The sequence below is a fragment of the Patagioenas fasciata genome, chromosome 7 (assembly GCF_037038585.1).
Source record: "Patagioenas fasciata isolate bPatFas1 chromosome 7, bPatFas1.hap1, whole genome shotgun sequence".
Taxonomy (NCBI): domain Eukaryota; kingdom Metazoa; phylum Chordata; class Aves; order Columbiformes; family Columbidae; genus Patagioenas; species Patagioenas fasciata.
In genome coordinates, this window is record NC_092526.1 from 27,140,928 (window position 1) to 27,156,941 (window position 16,014).

The 16,014-nt window shown below is 37.2% G+C and overlaps 1 protein-coding gene across 4 annotated transcripts in view; it reads left to right on the forward strand.

Moving 5' to 3' along the window:
- GULP1 (GULP PTB domain containing engulfment adaptor 1) overlaps nucleotides 1-16,014 on the forward strand; it is a 146,421-nt gene that overhangs the window by 36,430 nt on the left and 93,977 nt on the right. The window contains exon 2 of one of the 4 annotated variants that reach the window (XM_065840810.2): nucleotides 13,786-13,888. The exons of the other annotated variants lie outside the window; for them this stretch is intronic. The gene's annotated coding sequence lies outside the window, so the exon portion shown is untranslated. The remainder of the gene's footprint in view (nucleotides 1-13,785; nucleotides 13,889-16,014) is intronic. 4 annotated transcript variants of the gene reach the window in all.

The following is a 16,014-nucleotide window of genomic DNA, read 5'->3' on the forward strand; positions in this document are numbered from 1 at the left end:
AAAGTCACAGCTCACATGAAATGTCAGAAGCTGCAGTGAGGAGCATAGAGAGCTAGCAAGGCCCCAGACTATGGCAAGTACTCCATAAGGACTAGAAGTGATTAAGTGACAGGCTCACAAACCTGGTGATCTGGCTCAAGCTCAGCTCAGACGGAGGATTCATTGGCTGGGAACCAGTGGGCAGGGAAAGGGCTCTGTGTTTTGTTGGACCAGTCATGCTAGCTTTCTTAGCTGATATATTACCACAGATGTTTTGATAAAATTTGTCTTTTAAGTTTTAAAAATGCCTGGAATGTTTTTGTCATCTTGCTGGACAAATTCACTGGACAAATTCAGTTATAGTTCAGGCCAGCTTGGAGTCCTAGGAGAGCATCATACAGCAGTTAAATTGGAGCACTGAAGTTTAATATTGGGTGACTTGACCAACAAAGGCTGTAGTTGCTGTTGAATATACCTGTGGTAGGGGTTAGATAAAATTTTAAGAACGACTCTGTGCAATCTGGTTAATACCCTGTCTTTGTGCTATACTGTTTGTGTACTAATTTTCTTCCTTATCGTTTGTTGGGGAAGAGTATGAGAATAAAGTAGCATGCATAACTATTTTCTTAGTGATCTGTAAGTCAAGGATGACTTGGATCAAAGATGATTTCTTTTGTGCTTAAGGGAACTTTGTGGACATTTTGCCCTCATAGGTTTGCCCAGACACTTTTTGGGCAATGAAGGCTGAGGGGTCTAGAGAGTAAGTCTTATGAGAAGCGGATGAAGGACCTGGGTGGGATCAGCTTGGAGAAAAGGAGGCTGAGAGGGGACCTGCTTGCTCTCTACAACTGCCTGAAAGGAGGTTGTAGCATGGAGGGTGTTGGTCTCTTCTCCCAAGTAGCAAGTGATAGGACAAGAGGAAACGGCCTCAAGTTGCACCAGGGGAAGTTTGGATTGGATGTTAGGATACATTTCTTCCTGGAAAGGGTTGTCAAGCACTGGAACAGACTGCCTAGGGCAGTGGTGGAGTCACCATCCCTGGAGGTGTTTAAGAAGACATGTAGATGAGGCTCTTAGGGATATGGTTTAGTGCCCAGAGTTAAATTATGGTTGGACTTTATGATCTTGAGGGCCTCTTCCAATTGGAATGATTCTATGGTTCTACTTTAAGTTTGGACCACGCAAAAAGAATAAGCGTTTATCAGTGTTGAAGTTAGAAACTCTGTGTGCATGTGGATTGAATACATAGGGGGAACTTGTTATTGTAATGGTGTTGATACGGTTGCCAAACATCCGTACTGGGCTGTTTATTTCAGAGTGTGGATTTAAATAGACTGTGTAAGTGGTTTTGAGTATATTTTGGTGATTTTCTCAGGAGCCAACTACCTTATTAGTGGACATCTGTTCAATATTATAGCATACCAGTTGAAATAATTAGTTAATAGTCAGTCCTAGCTGTATGTTCTTCAGAGCTTATTTTGAAAAATACCACTTAGGGTGCTGTTTGGTTTTGGTTGTTTTTTTTTTGGTGGGTTGTTGGCTTTGGTGCTTTGTGGTGTTTTGTTTTTTGTTTGTTTTGGTTTGTTTGTTGTTTGTGTTTTATCATCCTAAACAGCTCCTGTTCAATCATTGATGTGGGGCAGGGGAAGAGACACAGAAAATCTGGCTAGTTACACGTGTAGTTAAATGCTGTGGTGCTTCCAGAAAAATGAGAGGCTGATGTAGAAAGGCCTTTGAAGGAACTTCTCAAAAGGAAATTGAGCACAATAATGTAAACTGAATGTCATTCCAGTGGATAGGAAATCTAGTGAATAACTGAATTGTGAAAGAACAGAGGTATTGTAGTGGCTGTCCAGCTTTTAATTAAAAATCAAAGCAGTGATGTTTCCCCCCCTCCCCACCTCCCAAATCTGTCACCATAAAAAAATGAATAGTTGTACTTAATTTTGTAAAATATACACCATATCTTTGTAGGATAATGCTGTGGCAGGCGTGCAACAACTTATAGAGTTGGCTGGTTCTGGTGGTTTTTTAGAGTTAAATCACTGCATGATTTAACTCTTACCACTTATGTGGGCTGAATTTTCACAATGGCTGTTATGATATCTCTGTCTTTTTATAGGATCACAAAATCAATGTTTCTTGCCATAAATCTGTTGGTCACAGTTTTGTTTGTTTTCATCCACAAAGAATATACTGCTTTAGTGTGGTTATTTGTGGTAGTGGTATAGATTTGATACACAAGGGTATCCTTGGGATTCTGATCTGTTTACAAGTCTGATTATAGAAATATTGACACATAGCCAGTAATGGGTAAAGCTGTGATAATTTAATTCTACAGATATAGCAAATGAAAGGTGCTTTTCAAATAAAGATAACTTTTTAGTGATTATGAACATGTGTACATCAATAACTTAAAGTTTTGTTATTAATCACATTGTTAGTTAATAAGAGAAAATATTTTCCAGGGCTTCAGTGCATCGGAAATCTGATTCAAGTTACACTTAGCTGGAGGGAAAGGCTCCCATCAACTTCCCCCACGTACCTGACAGGGCACCTTAAGTATTAACCAGGGTTTTTAGTGATTTCAGATGACATCCAGGGCATTTCTGGCTTTGGGAAACTGATAACCTGCAGAGCTTTGATAGGAGCTGGCAAGAGGTTTTAATGTCTCATTCCACCTTACAGTGATAAATCAAAGAGTCTTTTCTTTGTTCACCCCACCAGCCTTGCTTAGGGTTAGTACCCTGTTAGTTCTGTAGGAGTTGATGAAAACCTTCACTGGTGTCTTGGTATAAATGGGCTGGGGTATGGGTGTGTGCATGCTCTTGGATTAGTGTTTTATTATGGAAAATAATCAGGTGAAATGAGGGTGGGGTATCCTTCCTTTATTTAGCATCCCATATTGATAACATTAATGTCTTGATGGCAACTCTAGTAGTTTCTGCACTTCTTTCTCTTCTGGACTAGCATTTTCCCTACACAGGGAAGTTTGTCTTAACAGCCAGTAATGTAGGCAAAATAAATGCTCAGTCTGCTATGAGACTGAGGTTTACTTGACCAAAGACTTTGACCATTATGAAATGCTGCTTCAGATTTTGCTGGTCTCTACTAAGTATCTCATATCCTGGATTTTCCTGAGTGTATGTGTCTTGGTCTTCTTCCACTTGGGCCACATTTCTCTTGGCTTTGGTCATTACTGTGCCGTAATAGAAGGTCAGCTGCTTTTTTTTGCGGTTAAATGCTGAGTTTAGTATACTAGTAGTCCAGGCTTCTATGAAGAAATATCTGTTTACTGTTGAACTATCCACATACATATAGTCTCTTCTTAATATATTTAAAAATCCTATCCATGTTTTTTCTCTATATGCCAAGAACAAATGATGGTTTTATACTTGGCTGTTTTAAAACGTAAATATTTGCTCTCTCCACTGCAAATATAGGTTGTTTCTGATCTGGAATGGAAAAAATAGAAATTAGTTGTGTTTTTTTTAAGTGCAGGTCTGTGAAATAGCAATGGACAGGAAAATTTTCAGAAAAAAATCTAAGGGAATCCAGTTTTACAGCCCAGCAGACCCTAGATCATGGAAACTTAATGTGTGAGAGAGTCTAAAAACTCAGGTAAAGGTGTTTTGTGAGGAGTATGTGGCAGCAGCGTTCACTGTATGATCTCCAAATACTATGGAGGGAATCATTCCCCAGTTAGAATCATATAAGTTCCAATTTTTAGGCAAAGATTGTTGATCAGATTACATTTTTTCCAAGGAGCTGGATGGGGTTTTTGGCTTCAGTCTTTCATGTTGGCAACTGCCACTGTCTCAGGTTGTCCATCTAGATTTGGTAATAGTTGTTTCAAACCTTGATTGCAAGTCACATATTGTGGAATACCTGGAGAGTCAGTTTATGTTCTGATAGTGTCATTGAGCCTGGTACAGGAATCATCTGGGCTGAAATCAAATCACTTCCTTAGGTTTCTTTAAATGGTGCTCTTTATGTTTTAGTTGTAATCACTAACTTCTTTATCACAAATCAAACGAACACTTGATGCATATTCATGTGCAGATGGTGGGGTCTAATCTCTGAACTTGCCAATCTGTAGCAGTTGGTTGAGCGTCAGCGTACAAAATTCTTCAGCTTTAATGATTAAGGCATTTTTGATCAGTAGTCCTGAATGTTACAGAATCAATAGATGTTGACATCACTTTTACCCAAGAGTTTTGATGACAGCAGTAATTAAAGTAGTTACATTGGACCTGCCATAAGATATACATTTCATCATTTGGATAATTTTGTACTGAAAGCTTTTTCTATTATGAAGTGATATCACTGTCAGTTGCTCCAAATGTGACTGTATATCAATACGTGACTTCTATCTACATGACGTTGAAAGATATATATTAGTTGCTATTGAATGTTTTATGATTTGGAGCTCTTAATCTGTTTTTATTTACTATTTGGAAAACTTCAAATTGCTTGGGTTCATTTCCTAAATAAACCCAAGACTGAAGCGTTAAACTAAATTATATTTTGATGTTCAATGCATTTGCTCACAACTTTTGGTCTGGATACAGCGCAAATGTATTTTTTATTGGGAAATAATATAACTGTTTAGAAAATAACCCAGGCTACAATATTTGTGTCAGCAGTTTTATTTTCCAGGCGTAAGAGTTCTGTTTTCTTTCTATACCCATTTGTGCAAAGATTAAGTCATCATAAACTATGTTTTCGAGGGCTGTGATGGTCAATTTTCTCTGTTTTATGCAGCTCTGGTCTGCATGGATTTAGGCAACCTGTCATCTGTAACCTGGCCTTATTTAAATAATATCTCATAAATCACAAGCCTAACCAAACTTTTATTGCTGGACAAAAGCAAGTATTTCCTTTAAAACTGGCTCTTAATGTGTAACTTGTCAGTGTTTAAATCAAAATTGCCATCTAAATGGGAGGAAAAAAGCAAATATATGCTTCCTTAAATCACTGTGAGACAAGCAGATTGCAGGCTTACAGAGAAAGGCTGGAATTCTAGTTTTGGCTGTGTTTTTATAGGACTACTAGGTTAGAGAACATGTGCTGAAAAATCAGTGTATCCAGTTGCTTAAATACAATGATGTGTCTGTTCCTCTGGCGATGAGGAGCAGGTGTCAGTCAGTTCTCTGGATTCTCACAGGGTTTAAATGATGGAACTGCTTTAAGTCTGAGAACAAAGTTCAGTGCTTGCTGAAAAGTTCAAACTTAATCTGTGTGATGCCTTGGTGTCTCAAGCTTGAAATATGTTTTTACATCTGAGGAAGGTGATGAGGTTGACCACAGGATTGTCTCCTATCCATAGGTGTTTTGAAGTCCCATTAAAAAGAGAAGTTAGGATACATGATAAGGCTTATGTATTGACTATTTCAATTTGTGTATTGTGATTTGGACTTCAGTAAAGCCTGAGAAATACAGCTTTTTCAGGAGTGAATAATTAGTCTATAGGTAGTTACAATCGAACCACAGCCTTGTATTTCTGTTCCTGTGTCAGTTTAGTAAACTGGAAAACTTCTCTGGCATTCTTCACTCAGTTCTCATCTTTGTTTTCTTAACATACTAAGCATGAGATTGTCCTTTTTGAACTGTGAAGGGAATATTTCCCAAGACTTTGTGGGGTGGGGGAATGGAATTAGTACAGTCATGTATATTTCCCCCTCCACTTCCAGCAATGAAATTCAACTTGTTTGTGTCTATTTTTCACTTTCTCTGTCTCCTATAACTCAATAACCAAATTTATATCTGTTTTTAGCCGATGTTGATAATCACTATCTTGTTTTTTTTACTGTGGAAAAAAAAAAAGACTGGAGTACATAGTGAAATCTGGTTTAGTACAACTAAAGTGTTGTTTCGGATTTTTTACCACTTTCATCTCTGTTTATTAGTCATGTTTCATGAGGCTTTTCATTAAATATTTAAAAGCTCTTCTTAAATGTTTGACTCATGATTTTACGGTGATATGTGACTTTCCTATCTTTACACAAAATTTCCTAGCCAGAGGGATGCATTTGCTACCCTCAAAGCATCACTGGTGTTTCTTGCTGTAGAGACTGTTTTGCCTCGTGGTGAGTGCGATATGTTCTGGGCTGATTTCATCTATTAACTCTGCTGCGGATGTGCATGAGCAGTATTTCTGAATAATGCAAGCAGGTCTCTGAGCTTGCCAGACTATAGCAGCAGTGTGAGGAAACCATCCGTGACAAATGGTAAATCCCACACTACACAGGGTTACAATATAAACATTTTTTACAATGAAGGATCCTGTGGGAATAAATTCAGTGAAGTCAGAACAGCTTCAGAGGGCAAAGCTGTCATACATTTGAGTCCACAGAAAACAAAGTGGTCTTGAATGTGTCATGTTGAGCAAGAAGCAATACTATAATTGATTGCATTATGAAGTGTACAGAGGAAAGATTTCTGAATCCCAACTCCTAAATCAAGAAGTTTGTGCTTCTTGATTGCAAAACAGCAGCTTCTGAGCCTTACATTGTTCTCCCTGTCCCATCCCAACTCAAAAGGGGAAAGGAGGAAAAAGCTGAAGGGGAGATTGGTTGTCTGCTTTTGAGGCTCTCTTGGGAACAGTACTGCTAAGATCAGTAACTGAAGGATAAAATGCAGAGAAATGGTAGCAGAGAAATTGTATATTGATGCTCTGTGCATGTATATATGGACACACAAGTGTATGTGTACATACTCCTAGTAATTCTTCAAAGACATAATGAAAAGTAATTCACTGCCTTATGCATTTTTTTTTTTTCCTTTTAGTGAATTAGTGTGCTGATTTATCACTGTTCTTTTGATCTCCTGAGACTGTCATGATCTGCTTGAAACTATTTAACCTCATAGGTGTTTGGAGTCAGCATGTGGGTATAGATCAGAAAAGTTTTTTTTAAATCTCCACATTAATTAAGATATCCTGACAGTCTAATATTTTGGTGTTTGTTTTTTTTTTTTCATTGACACTGTATACATTTAAGGAATTCTTATCCTGTTCTTTTCTAGCAGAATATAAATACTGATTAGTGATTTTTTTTTTCTTGTTTCTGTGGCGTCTTTTATGATATACATTAAAGTGTATTGTGACAAGCTTACTATTTATGTTTGTAAACAAACATATGTATTTATGTTTTCAGGTCAGCTTATATGAGAATTAGGGATTTGTATGTGTGTAAAGACTAGCTATTGAGGGAAAACTTGTTTGGAGTTGTTGTTTGATAACTGTTTTGATTCAGTTTCTTATAAATATTTTGGAAAAGGTTAAAATTAATAAATGAGGTATAGCAGCATAAAGATTTATATTCATGCAGGTTACTTACTTATCATACAGCAAAACATACTTTAATTTCTGTCAGCTGCCCCTACTTAATTTGCCCTCCAAACTAAATACCAGCAATGTTTTTCTTACTTATTCAGGTTAGTGCGCTTGGTTTGCGTTCTCTAGGTCACTAATCGAGGCACCGTTTAGATGACATTTAATGATAAGATAAGAAACAACCATAGAACCCTAGCTTAGCTCTCAAGTCACTGGCCTGCCTGATTTTTTTTATGCTTCACTGTTCTTTCACGTTTTTATAAAAATTTCTCTTATCCAGCACTCCTGCAGCATGTAAATTGTCATGTTTTCTACATTATTGATTTTTTAGTGAGAATAATAATAGGACAAGCAGAAAGCAAATTCATGACATTATTAAGAAAAAACAAAACATGAAATGTATTGTCTGAAAATAAAATGGGTTCACTGACTGTTTTGTTCGTTCTGGCAGTTAAATCAACCCTCATCACAGCAGCAAAGGCCGGTCAGTGAGTCATTGTTGGCTCGGCGGTGCTGAGCAGAGCAATTCCGATTAGCCAGTGACTTTTGGTGCTGACTGAAATGTCTCGGTGCTCCTTCCCAGTGTCCGTGGGGGTATGAAGGAAGGATCACTGACCTGCCAGTGGCGATGTGCTGCCTGAATACCTGTGGAGACAGATGAAAATGTGTGTTCTAAGGATGTTGTTCTCTGAATCAGTTTTCAGCATCCCATATTTATGTGAGAAAAGAATTTGTATGTACCCTTAGCTGGACCTGCTGCCTATCAAGAAGCTGTGGGCTAAGTCAGATTTTAGACAGATTGCATTTCTTCAGTTTGCCTTTGGTTCTTTAGGGTGCAGTCAGATTCTGGGGCTTCTCTGCAATTGTAAGATATTGGTTGCTCTGGTCAGAGATATTGTGACTGTTATTTGGGCATAAATAAAAACTTAGGAGTACAGTAGTTGTGGCATCCAGCGATAGGGCTGTATGTATTGCTCATTTTTATAGTCTTAGAGATCTTCAAAATACCCCTAGGATAAATTTATCTCATACAGAGAAATTAAACCATTTTCTACTTGGATGTTTCTTCCCTGCTCAGGAGTGCCTGCATCTTTGATTTAATCTTTGCAAACACATTCTTATTTAAAGTGTGAGAAATGACTATGTTGAATCTGAGAACTTACTTAATCCTTTGTATTTTTTTCCCCTAGTCTTTTCCATGTATAGAGGAGAATGTGATGTTGAACTGTAAAAAGTCAGAGCTCTCCTTCCTGAGATGCAGCGTAATGCTCTGCTCCCAGAATTAACTTTTAGAGGAGAACTTGGCTTGGTGGATTTTTATTTTTATCCTAATTGTTTTACTCATTTTTATTTCCTTGAAAACTCTTACTACCATATCCAAGTTTTAAATGCTCCTCTCCCCAGTCTTTTTTCAAGACTGTGTGGATAGCAGGTTGTTTGGACTACTATAGCACTTGTCAAGAGATTTCTTTTTAACTTCAATACAGTTGCTATTATTTAATTCATGTTCTAGCTGCTTCCTTAATCTGCCATAGCTCATTACTTTAAGGTACTACTGTAATGTTTATATCGCAGGGTGGCTTTAATTCTTTTGAGTACTTCAGCTTTGCTTTCTCTTTTATCACTCACTTCAGAATTTACTTGAGGCTTTTACATATTAGCATTACAGTTTTGTCAATATCGTATCACATTACGCCACAGATCTAAGATTTTGAAGTACCCTATATTGTCAGCATTAGTTTATGGGAAAGCAAAGCCATTTTAATATGAAGTACATAGATACCAAGCTGCTGAGACATGGAAGACTTGTAATCCTACATATAGAACAGCAAGTTCTGTTTTATATCTGCTGGACCAGAGTATCTATAAAAACTGTTTTCATGACCCTGCAAAACAAGAGGATTGTAAAGTATTTTGCAAAAGAGAGTATTAATCACATGTAAATTATGTAAGACTGCAATAGGGATGCATCTAAGAACTGAAGAAGACAGGTCCACAGGGATAGGTGTAACCAAAGTTGCAAAGTGGAGTTTCGTCAAGACAATTGAGGGCTGTGGAGACTGTTTCCTATCAGGTGAATTTTAAGGTTTAGGAGTTTTTTAAAAAGTAGTACAATCAAAATAAGTGTATTTGCACCAGATACACTATATTTGTCCTCTAGGACAAGTATGCTTATTTATGCAAGAGTTTTCAAAGAGCAAAGTTTAGATGGTTTGTAAAATTTTGCTCTGAGATGGTGTCAGGCATGCTGTACCTTGCACAGATTTTGTAGCCTTGACTAAATGCTATTTGTTGTCTTCTAAAATTGGCATCACTTCTATTAAGCTGTAGCTATAAACAGGCATATTCCCTCTCTTGAATCACAGAATCACAGAATGTTAGGGATTGGAAGGGAGCTCAAAAGATCATCTAGTCCAATCCCCCTACCAGAGCAGGAGCATTTGAAGGTACAGTAAAAACAGGATATTTAGGAAGATCTTGTACTACATACTGGGACTTGTGTAATTTGGAACGTATTCTGATACCTGAGTTTCTTTTATGCGCTTCCCTTCCCGTGTGGTGTTGCATGATGTGCCAGTACCGGCCTGTGCGTGATTGCCAAGTCTTTTGACATGTGTAAGTGAAAAAATTATTTAATTTTTTTATATATAGTACACTTATAAATGTATTGTTATTAAGATGATCAAAGGGTTTAAATGAGGAGAGGTAGTGCTACTCAATGTTACAAATACTGTTTTACCAACCACTTAAAGCTGAAGAGCTGCTGCTGTACTGTAAGACAAACTGCTGGCTTCTGTGCAAGATCGGACAGCAACAAAAGGGCTACCTTGTCTTTCTCTGGTAATGCCAGTTTAAGAACTTCTCTGCATGATTTCTGAGGTGTCCGTACCTTGAATATAGCTGGTGAATTGCCTTAAGTTTCTACTGCCCATTTGAGTCCTCCCACTGAGAGCTGCTCTATAAATGTAATTCTTGAAATACTGGATACAGTGGCTGTGAACAGTCCAGTATGAATGAGTTTGGTTGGATCCTGTATCAGTAGACAGGAAAATGTTAGTGTGGGTGCTGTCTTTGAAACCTGAGTTTGCAGAGGGGGTGTTGAGGATTTAGAGCTTCTTTTGTCCTCAGGGGGATAGAGGGTGCTCAGCTCTACAGGCTCAAGTAGAGCCACAAAGTCAATACATACAGGAATAGGTTCATGGTTTTATATTCTCCCTGGAATAGCAAACTCTTAAATCGTACAGATTTGGAGTAGAAGCAAAAATACAGTATTGCAAAAAACACTTCTCTACCCTTTGCTATTTTTGTTTTTAATGAAAAAAATTAACAATAGGGCATTGGTGTGCATTGGTATAGCATTTACTTGTTGAGTTCAGTACTGTCATGATGATGAAATGGTACAGGATACATTTCGCATTAGATCCAGTGAAAAAAAAAATCTTTGTATTTTGTAACTCCAGAACATACTTACAGAAATGACCTTCAGCATTTATTATCTTGGTATTCGTATAAAGGCATGATAGAAGCCAGTGAAATAGGTGAGCATGATGTATTGCATAATTACTACAATTGCCACACATTTTGTTTGGCAGAATAACAAGTGAAATTATAATGTTGTGGTGCAGTATACAGCCTGTTAGAAAATGATTCTGATGTATTAGCACTTGGCTTTTATTCTCCTAGGATACCATATTATTAGTTGTACTTTGTGGGGTTTTTTTGGAATTAGCTTACCAAGTTACCGGAAGAGCATGAAAGGCAGAATGTATTCTTGCTAATTAGAGAGGCAAACTAGCAAGTGAAACTCATTTTCAGATGTCCTTTTTCAAGGTTTTGTTTTATTTTGTTGTTTGTTTGTTTGTTTTTGTCAAGGGTTTTGTAGAGGAATTATCAACTGCTTCTTAACTAGAGGTTTCTAGGAAAAATGCGGGAGAAAGTCATGGTGTTTTTCTGTTAACTTGTTGATAAAATGCCAGTAATTAATGTATGGTGTATATAACAGTACAAATCAGCATGTCTGAAGGACATACCCTATTGAGTATTAAAAGATTTAGTTAATGAACTGGGTGAACCACTGGTAATATTTGAAGTACATAGATAACTAATACTGTCAACAAATCGCTAGGTGAAATTATTTGGAGTATCAGTATTCAAAGATACTTAGTTTTGTTTGGTAGGTCTGGCTTTAGTCCCTCATAGCATAAATAGGATAAGTAAACACCTCGTGCAAGGTCCTAAAGCCTTTTTGCCTCTGATGCTATTCTGCTTCTTGACTGGGAAAACAAAATAAAAAAAAGTGCCTTTACATAAAATAAACTTTAATAATCTAGGTCTAGCTTTGAGTGCTGTTTGATCATGTAGCTAAGTTTTCAGTAGAGACGGTCAGAGGTTAAAGTTTAATATGAGCTTAACTTTCTTATTGAATTCATACTGCAGTGAAAACTTCAGTATTTCAGTTGGATAAATATCAAGGGTATGTTAGGTATAAAGTCTCAGAGATGACAAAAATAAGGATAGTTCAGGCAATCACTCAATATCAAGTTTGTCATCTGTTTTATTGCTGTTTCTTCTTGCATTTCTAGGAAGATATGGGAGTGACCTAGTGGTAAGAAGTACATGTTTGTTAAGGAATAGAATACTTATAAATTATTTTAAACATAACAGAATATTGTAGTAGTCTTGAAAATAGCAGTCTCTCAGCTGAGTAACCCTGACAAATGTATTCCCATTGCAACAGATTCTGAGCCAGTTACTGAAATTGGACTTGAATGAAATAAAGAGGCCCAGGCTAAAGAAAACAGAATATATGGAAACAAAGTATGGTTGAAAAGGCAAACCAAGCCAAAACACAAATAACTTCTCTCTCCTTTATTAAAAATGAAGTTAAGTAGTGAAAAAGCTGCTTTACCCTTGAGAAACAATTGTGAGTATGTGAACCCAAAGAAATGTGCTTAGAGTCTTGGGGGGAGGTCAAGGTTGCCATCCTCGTAAGTTAACCAAATCACTGAGAGGACTAAAAACCCTAGAAGTTCAGCATAACCAAGAACCTTCTTTGACTTATTTTCACTTTTGTACCTTAATTGACAATTTCACCTTGAAGAATATGTCCCTTATTTGCTAAGTGTTTTTCTTTAGATTCCCCTAGAAGATACCTCTAGTATCTTCAGTCTCTTAGGTAATGGCAACAAATGCAATGTGTGCTTTCTTCGTTGGAAGCAAAAAAAAAAAAATCCTTCAGTCCTTCTTGACTGTAAAAAAATACATAAATCAAATCGGAGGGAGTTGTCAAATATGGTGCTAGAGGCATTGCTGTCCCCTGGTTTTAGTTGCCACCTTGACTAATGACTTAAGAAAAAGAAAACATAAATAATTGGATTGACTTCAGTGAAACTCAGATGAGAACTAATGAAAAGTCTGTGACAATTAACAGATGAAATGGTACAAGGTGAAGAAGGACTGCATAATATGATTACTTTTATTTTTTCTTAAAGTTAATTAAAGCAGCCATATTAGGGAAAGAGGGATAAGGTAGAAAAACAAGGAAAAGAAATAGCATGGGATCATATTCTTCAGGAAGTAGAGCTTTTACACTAAGGCAGCAAAAAATAGACCAATGAAAGGAATGTGTTTATAAAAGATGTAGAATAATTTATTAATTTCTAAGTAATATTCCCTTGCTGATTAAATAAAATTCTAGGTCTTTCTCTCAAAAACTGAAAGTTACCAGATCCTAGGGGACTGGAGGGAGTAGTATAACTAAACATCTCAGAGTGCATCATAAAAAATATCACAATTTAATTAGTACGGCTTAACCAAACCTTCAGTAAAGATGGTAGGAGCATTTTAAAATCTTCTGTAAATATGTTACAATGGGGAACATCAAGGTCTGAGGGCCAGGGTGGTTACTTAGGAGGGACCAGCTCCCATACTGATACCTGATGTGGCCAGAAACAGGGCAGGAACAGACTTGTTTGGCTCTTGGCTCTGCAGGGGAGTGGATTTGGCTTCCTTCTGTTGAAGCAAGATGCGGTACCGTTTCTACAGGCACGTTTCCTACCATCTGTGGGTGCACAGTATTCCTTTTTAAATGAGACTACCAATGAAATATTCCTTGAAGAGACAGATTTTGGTCGAATGCTGCATGTGGTAAACATCTCACATTTAGAGGAATTAAATGGTCAAGCTTCTGTTCTGTGTGCTAAATGGTTATTTTGTTGGTGTGTGGTAGTTGCAGGTAAGGAAATTATGGGGAAAACAGTTGAATCAGAATTTCTGTTTGAAAATACATTACTGTTGTTCCCAGCATTTTAGTCTGATTTAGACCTTTCCAACAGAATTCTGCGAAAAGGTTTGTGTGAAACATATTTCCATTAAGCTGTTTGCATTAAATTTCTTAAGAAAATAAATTCTGTGCTTTGATAATGCAATAGTTCACAATTAATATCTGTCATTCTTTCTTTTTATTCTAGTACATGAGAAACTATAAAGTTTCAAAAATGTTGACAAGTGATTGGTTCCACATCTGAATTAGTGTCTGCTCTATACCTTGGCAAGAAATTTGAATGCCGAAGGGTAAGCTGTTTTAGTTGTTGCTATGAACTGCTTGATAGAAAAGGATTATGCAAATATTTGAATTTTTCTTCATTGAGTAAAGGGGTTTTTTAAGACTGGAATGAGCGATCCAAGTTAGTTTTTTGTTTCTTTTTCATTTAGAGTGCTTGCAACAAACCCAAAAGGCTAATCTCATAGACTTTGGGGGTTAGAGAGGTTCTCCTGGCTGTTCCCTGTTAAACACAGTACCTTTGACATAAGTCAACTGCTGAATGTGTGGCAGGGCCAAGCTGTTGACCCAAAGTTCTGATAGTCTAAGTAACTGTGTTTCAGTGACACTGTTGTTGAGTGAGAGAATAATGCTTGTTTGTATGACTATTACAAATTGACTTTTCCTCTCTATTTTTTTTTTCTTTTTTTTATGTCTTCCCTTCTCGACACCCAATACCTCAGTGCTTAGATGGAAAACACTGCTACAGTCTGCTAGAACTATGTAGCAAATTAATATTGTTTTGAGGTAAGGATAAGCAAAAGCTTTCTCTTGACTTGCTTGTTTCAGTTGCAGCAGTCTGCTTTAGAGCAACGGCATATTGCTTCATCTGATTATAAATCCCCAAATCCATTGAAGTACCTCTGAGAAAGTGTAAAGCTCAAGTCAGATTAGGCTGAGTCAGTCTGTTGATGCTGCTGGCTTTCCCAGACGTTATCTTTAATCTGGTACCGAGACGCCTGTTGCTGTGATACTATATTCTTTTCGAAGTCCTTGCATGTTTTCATTACTTTTCAAAACCAGATCACTAGCATGCAGTTGCCTTTTCACCTCCCCCATGTATCTCCATGTCTCAACATAGGTGGTATGCAAATACCACGTTTCAAGTAAAAATTCCCTGGATTTGGAATTATTGCTATGGCATTATGTTGTAGGATGACCAAGGATGACTTCAGTTACTGCTGGTTTTCAGGATGTCAGTGTGTGTGTGTTTATGATTCCATGCTGTTACTTCCCAATTTTAAGCCAGGTCCAATGGTTCTCATTTCCTGGATGGTTGGGATGGAAGGGGATTGTTCTTGACTTTCTTTCTAAAATAAAACAATGGGTATACAAGTCCTTAGCTTTCTTCCTTAGACTCTTTCATTGCTTAGACAATCTTGTTCAAAGATCTTTCTCATGGGGCATGTGGGAGCTGAGACAAAAAAAAAAAAAAGAGTGAGGAGAGAGAAATAATAAAAAAAAAATCAAAGTGTGTCAGTTGCAAAAGGATCTTATAGCCTGAGGGAAAAAGGGAGGAGACAGATTCTTTCTTTCTTTCTGACAACAGCAACACAAAATCTCTGCCATGTATGCATTGGATTCTCCTTTTATCTCTGCACTTGAAAAAGACTAACTAATGGGTATCTCCTTCCACAGGATGAGGCAAAACCACACCTGTTGGTGAAAATATACCAGTCCAAAACACCTAATCATTTTGTAGATGTAGACTTACTTGAAACAGATTTATATAAGATGCTTAGATACAAATTACTGAGCATGTTCCGATTTCACTTTGATGGAGTTAAAAGAAATATTTCAACTTCTCTATGTTATTTTGTAGAGGGTTAAAATTTCTTTTTACTGCAACAGTAATGTACTGCAGTAGTAAATGGCAGGAAGTTCTTGTATGCGTGACCTGGTTCAGCTGGATAACACTATGGATTTTATTTTTGTTTTCAGTGCCTCTGCTTTAGTTAATTTTTATTTTCTGATTCTTGATTAGCTCAGTGGTAAGTTGTCATTACATTATTTGACTCCCTAAGGACATGATCTATAAGGCACATTTTTGCAGTGGAGGGTCATGATTCAGCTCATTTACAAAGAATTTAAACAGCAGTTGGCTAATACCCTGAAGTGGAATTTGAGGTACTTGGAAGTCCAAGGGCGTAACACCATGAATGAGTGTTTATCTTAAGTACTCTTTAGAGACCTGCAGGAGGGGCCACGTGGGACACGTAATGCCCCTTGTGCTCTCTGTTCAATAGGCATGTGAAGTTAAAATCTCAAGGAAGATCATGAAAGCGGTTGTGTTTAATGCAGAATTGCCATTTAACATTTCATTGGGAAAGCTATGCTTCATCAAAGTTGGCATAATATTTGTTTGCCCTGACTCTGT